The sequence below is a fragment of the Syzygium oleosum genome, unplaced genomic scaffold (assembly GCF_021117445.2).
Source record: "Syzygium oleosum isolate NSW1041296 unplaced genomic scaffold, Sole_v2.1 Sole_v2.14, whole genome shotgun sequence".
NCBI lineage: Eukaryota > Viridiplantae > Streptophyta > Magnoliopsida > Myrtales > Myrtaceae > Syzygium > Syzygium oleosum.
The window spans coordinates 574,197-581,281 of record NW_026607498.1 but is presented as its reverse complement, the minus strand read 5'-3'; the positions used below and the strand labels follow the sequence as shown (position 1 = coordinate 581,281).

The window sequence follows — 7,085 nt, the reverse complement described above, 5'->3', positions numbered from 1 at the left end:
TTTCAAGTAGCACGAACTCATTTTGTTTTCCAGCTGGTTTATCAATTGACACTAACGAAACTGCATTAATTGTTCAAAAGAAGTCACTTTTACACGATGTACAGTAGATTTATCTCTTAAATGAATAAGATTTCAGTCCACAAAGAAAAGATATATTTCTATCAGAATCATAATGATTTTTTTTATGAGGACCGTTCGATAAGAGAGCGCATACAAATAAGTATTAGTTGCACAATAAATTCTCACACTCATTCATTATACAAATAACTATTATTTTTTACACTGATGGAGGATTATCTTTAGCTCATTTAGATCACCCCCAAACGAGTAAAAAAAAGTATTTATAGAATTTCATGTCGAAAAATTATTTTTGCCAATAAACAATTTGTATATACATATTTTTTCTATCATAAGAGGATTTGCATTATTATGGATACGAAAATAATGGAAAAAAATTGGATTCAATTCTCAACTGCTTCTATTGGAAATGAGATTGAATACGGATTCGAGCCATAGCACACGGTTTCATAAAACCGTACGATTTTCCTGGTCTAAATCAACAGGGATTTACATGAAGAGAAGTTTATTATATGGTGAAACTCAAAATATCGTAGCAGTTATCTTATTATCAATACGGAACTTGACATGCGAGCCTTACTTGAGTGGATTTTTTATATTTTGACACATGTGTGAATGTGATGCATCCAAACATAATAGGATGAACATAATAAATCCTCCCATAAATTAACTAATTTGATAATTAAGTCCACTCCAATTAATGCATGGAGCACGATGTGCACTGACCAGTAAACCCTGGCAACATAATATATTAAAATTATCAGATGGTGCCACAAGTTTCTATATAAAGGGTCAATCCTCCATGATCAACTTGCCAACCCCCAAGATCTCAAGAAGAAGAAGAGGAGAAGGGATAGGATAGTGTTTAGTCGCCAAAAACAATGTCCACTTCACTCCTCAAGCCCACCCCCGTCCTCCTCCTCCTCCTCACCTTCTCTCTCCTTGTCCCGCCGGCGCTCTCCGTCGTGCCCGAGGAGTACACCGCCGAATCCAGCGACTGCATCAACAAGGCCAAGGCACTCCCCCTCAAGATCATCGCCATCGTCTCCATCCTCGTCACGAGTCTGATCGGTGTCTGTCTGCTCCCCGCTGTTCACCCGCTCGGTCTCGGCCCTCCACCCTGACCGCGACCTCTTCGTCATCGTCAAGTGCTTCGCGGCGGGCATCATCCTCGCCACCGGGTTCATGCACGTGCTGCCCGACTCCTTCGACATGCTGTCCTCCCAGTGCTTGAAGGAGAACCCTTGGCACAAGTTCCCGTTCACTGGGTTCGTTGCTATGCTGAGCGCCATCGTGACGCTGATGGTGGACTCGATGGCGACGAGCATGTATAGCCAGAAGAACAACGTTGGCGTCATTCCCGATAGCGAGACCATTGATGGTGACCGGGAGATGGGTGTGGTGACCGCGGCGCATTTGCATAGCCACGGCCATGGCCACCACCACCACGGAGCGGCAGGGAAGGTGGAGGCCACGAGTTCTCAGCTGCTTCGGTACAGGGTTGTTGCAATGGTAAGATCATACTTTGGATATTGTTAGTATGTATTTTTTGCTTAGATTTATTTGCTGTATGGTACTACTAAAGTTCACATAGATGCGAAGCTCGCAAGGATCCGCAAGATAAAGGCCCTCCACCCTACAATCTTTATTTCATAAATAGCATCATTTATTTACAGATGTCGACATAGATGCAAGACTTACTTCATATATTATAGATTTCGTATTACATATATTTTCTACCTCGTGGACCGTTCAAAACATTATTATTGGCATGTGGGATTTTCTTATTCAGTTTCTGTCAATTTAGATTTTCTGCAGCACTTGCTTCTGTAGTTAAATGATTAAATATCGACTTTCTTGAAAAGAATTTGAAATCTAGTAACTTCCACCAACCACTTTGCCTTTGGTGAATGAACATGGGAAATCGGTGGCGAAGAACAGAAATAAGATATCATAGTATTTTTAGTCATAATTGAAAGATAGAAGAGGATTTTTTAAGAAATCATATGATGGACTTTACAAAGATTTTGGAAAAAAAAAATGCTCCACACAATATATATCAATCAGAAAGGTTAAAGTTTCAATTTGTGACTTCTTAGGGTCTTTTTTCTTTACTAAAAATAATTTCTTAGTATGCTTAAAAAATCCTCAAACTATAAAAAAAAAAGCACTGTAAATTTTAAAAGTCACGAAGGATTATATAGAATTTCACATGTCAATATTATAAGACTTTAGGTGTTTCAAATTGAACAAAAGTCAAATCACGAGAGTTGCAGAATTCGAAAACAGTAAAATTTGAAAGTTCAATTTTGATTCTGCGCATCCCTCCTAATAGCGACCTTCGTAAAATTTGATTTTCTCAAAAGAGACAACAGACTTTGTATGATGCATCTCTAAGAAATTATTTGGACTCATACTATCTCTTAATTAAGACCAAGTATATCTCTACCGTGATGAAGCTATGATATCATAGTGTTGGAAAATAAATATATTAGCTTCAAATGATATCTGTTCTTCATATATAAATTTCTTTTCTAGACATTAAAAATGGGATCGATTGTACTCAGGTGCTGGAGCTGGGAATGGTGGTACACTCGGTGGTGATAGGGCTTGGATTGGGAGCTTCAAGCAATGTGTGCACCATCAAAGGCCTTGTGGCTGCTCTTTGCTTCCATCAAATGTTTGAAGGCATGGGTCTTGATGGCTGCATTCTTCAGGTAACACTTCATATCCACAAACCTCAAAACTTTTCCAATTTATAACAAAGAAAAACAAATTAATCTGCAGAAATTGTGGTTACTTCATGTTCTTGTGCTGGCCCAAATTGGCTGACTGAATCTTTTGTGACCCTATAAACAGGCAGAATACAAGTGGTTGAAGAAGCTGGTAATGGTGTTCTTCTTCTCGGTGACGACCTCGTTTGGGAACGCGCTGTCAAGCACCTACCAGGAGAACAGCCCGAGCTCGCTCATCACGGTCGGCCTGCTCAACGCGTCGTCCGCGGGGCTCCTGATCTACATGGCCCTTGTCGACCTCCTTGCCGCCGACTTCATGGGTCCGAAGCTGCAGCGCAGCATCAAGCTCCAGATCAAGTCCTATGCTGCCGTGCTGCTGGGTGCTGGTGGCATGTCTCTCATGGCCAAATGGGCCTGAGTTTGTACTAATTATCCTCAACGAACAAAATGTGTAACTGGATGGTTTTTCTGTTTTCTTTTCGCTTTTTGGTTTATGCTCATGCTACATTTGTGTTTGGCTATTGGATTATCAACAACTAAAGAATATGTCATAAATTGTGTATATGATATGCTCTCATCATATAGAATGCTAACTTATGAACACAGAAAAAGTTTTCCGTTGATCCGCTATAATACTATCTTGAAAGGACGAACTAGTCACTTTATAAATGTCGTTTCACAACACTTGCATCTCGGTCAAGATACCGATTACCAAATAAGGAAGAAAGACGTTCTATTGGCAGGAATCCGCAGATTGGGCCATCGTCTCCATCCTCGTCACGAGTCTGATCGGTGTCTGCTCCCTGCTGTTCACCCGCTCGGTCCCGGCCCTCCACCCTGACCGTGACCTCTTCGTCATCATCAAGTACTTCGCGGCGGGCATCATCCTCGCCACCGGGTTCATGCACGTGCTGCCCGACTCCTTCGACATGCTGTCCTCCCCGTGCTTGAAGGAGAACCCTTGGCACAAGTTCCCGTTCACCGGGTTCGTTGCTATGCTGAGCGCCATCGTGACACTGATGGTGGACTCGATGGCGACGAGCATGTATAGCCAGAAGAACAACGTTGGCGTCATTCCCGATAGCGAGACCATTGACGGTGACCGGGAGATGGGCGTGGTGACCGCGGCGCATTTGCGTAGCCACGGCCACGGCCGCCGCCACCGCCACCACCACCACGGAGCGGCAGGGAAGGTGGAGGCCACGAGTTCTTAGCTGCTTCGGTATAGGGTCGTTGCAATGGTAAGATCATACTTTGGATATTGTTAGTATATGTTTTTCACTTAGATTTATTTACTGTATGGTACTACTAAAGTTCACATGGATGCGAAGCTCGAGGACCCGCAACATAAAGCCCCTCGACCCCACAATCATTATTTCACAAAATGGCATCATTTATTTACAGATGTCGACATAGATGCAAGACTTACTCCATATATTATAGATTTCGTATTATATATATTTTCTACCTCGTGGACCGTTCAAAGCATTATTATTGGCATGCGGGATTTTCCTATTCAGTTTTTGTCAATTTAGGTTTTCTGCGGCACTTGCTTCTGCAGTTAAATGATTAAATATCGACTTTCTTGAAAAGAATTTGAAATCTAGTAACATCCACCAACCACTTTGCCTTTGGTGAATGAACATGGGACATCGGTAGCAAAGAAAAGAAATAAGAGATCATAGTATTTTTAGTCATAATTGAAAGCTAGAAGAGGATTTTTTTAAGAAATCATATCATGGACTTGACAAAGTTTTTGGAAAAAAAAAATGCTCCGCACACTATATATCAATCAGAAAGGTTAAAGTTTCAATTTGTGACTTCTTAGGGTCTTTTTTCTTTACTAAAAAATATTTCTTAGTTTGCTTAAAAAATCCTCAAACTATAAAAAAAAAGCACTGTAAATTTTAAAAATCACGAAGGATTATATAGAATTTCACATGTCAATATTATAAGACTTTAGGTGTTTCAAATTGAACAAAAGTCAAATCACGAGAGTCGCAGAATTCGAAAACAGTAAAATTTGAAAGTTCAATTTTGATTATGCGCATCCCTCCTAATAGCGACCTTCGTAAAATTTGATTTTCTCAAAAGAGACAACGGACTTTGTATGATGCATCTCTAAGAAATTATTTGGACACCTACTATCTCTTAATTAAGACCAAGTATATCTTTACCGCGATGAAGCTATGATATCATAGTGTTGGAAAATTAATATATTAGCTTCAAATGATATCTGTTCTTCATATATAAATTTCTTTTCTAGACATTAAAATTGGGATCGATTGTACTTAGGTGCTGGAGCTAGGAATAGTGGTACACTCGGTGGTGATAGGGCTTGGATTGGGAGCCTCAAGCAATGTGTGCACCATCAGAGGCCTTGTGGCTGCTCTTTGCTTCCATCAAATGTCTGAAGGCATGGGTCTTGGTGGCTGCATTCTTCAGGTAACACTTCAGATCCACAAACCTCCCAACTTTTTCAGTTTATGGCAAAGAAAAACAAATTAATCAGCAGATCTGTTGTTATTTCCATGTTCCCATGTTGGTCCAAGTCCGCTAATTGAATCTTTTGTAAACCCTATAAATAGGCAGAGTACAGGTGGTTGAAGAAGCTGGTAATGGTGTTCTTCTTCTCGGTGACGACCCCGTTTGGGATCGCTCTATCGAGCACCTACCAGGAGAACAGCCCGAGCTCGCTCATCACGGTCGGCCTGCTCAACGCGTCGTCCGCGGGGCTCCTGATCTACATGGCCCTTGTCGACCTCCTCGCCGCCGACTTCATGGGTCTGAAGCTGCAGCGCAGCATCAAGCTCCAGATCAAGTCCTATGCTGCCGTGCTGCTGGGTGCTGGTGGCATGTCTCTCATGGCCAAATGGGCCTGAGTTTGTACTAATTATCCTCAACGAACAAAACGTGTAACTGGATGGTTTTTCTGTTTTCTTTTCGCTTTTTGGTTTGTGCTCATGCTACATAAGTGTTTGGCTTTTGGATTATCAACAAATAAAGAATGTCATAAATTGTGTATATGATATGCTCTCATCACATAGAATGCTAACTTATGAACACAGAAAAAGTTTTCTGTTGATCCGCTATAATGCTGTCTTGAAAGGACGAACTAGTCACTTTATAAATGTCGTTTCGCAACACTTGCATCTCGATCAAGATACCGATAACCAAATAAGGAAGAAAGACGTTCTATTGGTAGGAATCCCTAGATTGTATCTCTTCATTTTAACAAATATAAAGTAAGATAAAAATATCAATCTTTGAAAAAATTGCGAGATGATGGAATTAATGTTAATTATAAATTTATATTTCTTTTCAACATAAAAACAGATTTAGTTCAAAGTCGGAAATTAACATCGTGTACGTATGTCTCGCCACTAAATAAATGGGTGGATATTAAAGCAACATGTGCGTGGAATTCTGCAAAACATCATAGACAACCTATAATCATGTGCGTTATGCTAATATATAGGGAAAAGCCTCCAAAAAGTCAAATACTCAATGAACCCATTTTATTAAGAGCGAAGTTCCCTTTTCATTTTTGCTTTCTCTCCTCTCACTGATGCACAAAACTCTCATACATCAATGGTCCTCATACAAGTTTTTCTCCTTGAGGCGGAACACACGCATTTGCCATTTACCAAGGCGGGACGCTGTGGAACAGGACAATGTCCAATACAAGTTTCTCCTGGTCCTTTCCGAAGATCCGAGAGATCCCAGCTCCCTCCCGGTGCAACTCTTGTTTGAGCATGTGAGATGACAAGACCTTTAAAGGAGGGAAAATGTGGAGGAACTCATCAGTGCAGTTCTACGTTTAGAAATGATAATAGTAAAATTGAGAGATGAGAAGAAACCTACCGGATGAAATCACCAATAGAAAGACCATTGTGTTGAGCTTGGTTTGACCCTTCTCCATGTCCAAGTACATCTGGCCTGATTGATTGTCAAAGGTATACGATTGTGAAAGATATTTGTTTATGTGTCCCACCGAAGTGGGTTTAAATAGATGTCTAAAGTTCGGTATTTTTGGAGTTTGAGCGGAGGCAAGATGCACAAAAAAAAAAAAATAGCAATTGGGTTGCTAAACATGCATATTCTGCTAATATTCTCATAGAAATTTTTTCTTTGTTACCCTTATTTCGCGGGTCTCCATAGAAAAGCACATTTGGTTTATTAGGTAAGACTATATGTACTCGCAGTATACAATTGGATTCTTCGAGATGTTTCTACCATAATTTAAGCATTTCTTGGAGTTAATGGGATTTC

At 40.5% G+C, this 7,085-nt stretch overlaps 2 pseudogenes; both read left to right on the top strand.

Annotated features, from left to right (window-relative positions):
- The first annotated feature begins 959 nt into the window (after window positions 1-959).
- Window positions 960-3,231, top strand: LOC115693644 (fe(2+) transport protein 1-like; annotated as a pseudogene).
- A 29-nt stretch (window positions 3,232-3,260) lies between these two features.
- LOC130139921 (probable zinc transporter 10) lies at window positions 3,261-5,695 on the top strand (annotated as a pseudogene).
- The last annotated feature ends 1,390 nt before the right edge of the window (window positions 5,696-7,085 follow it).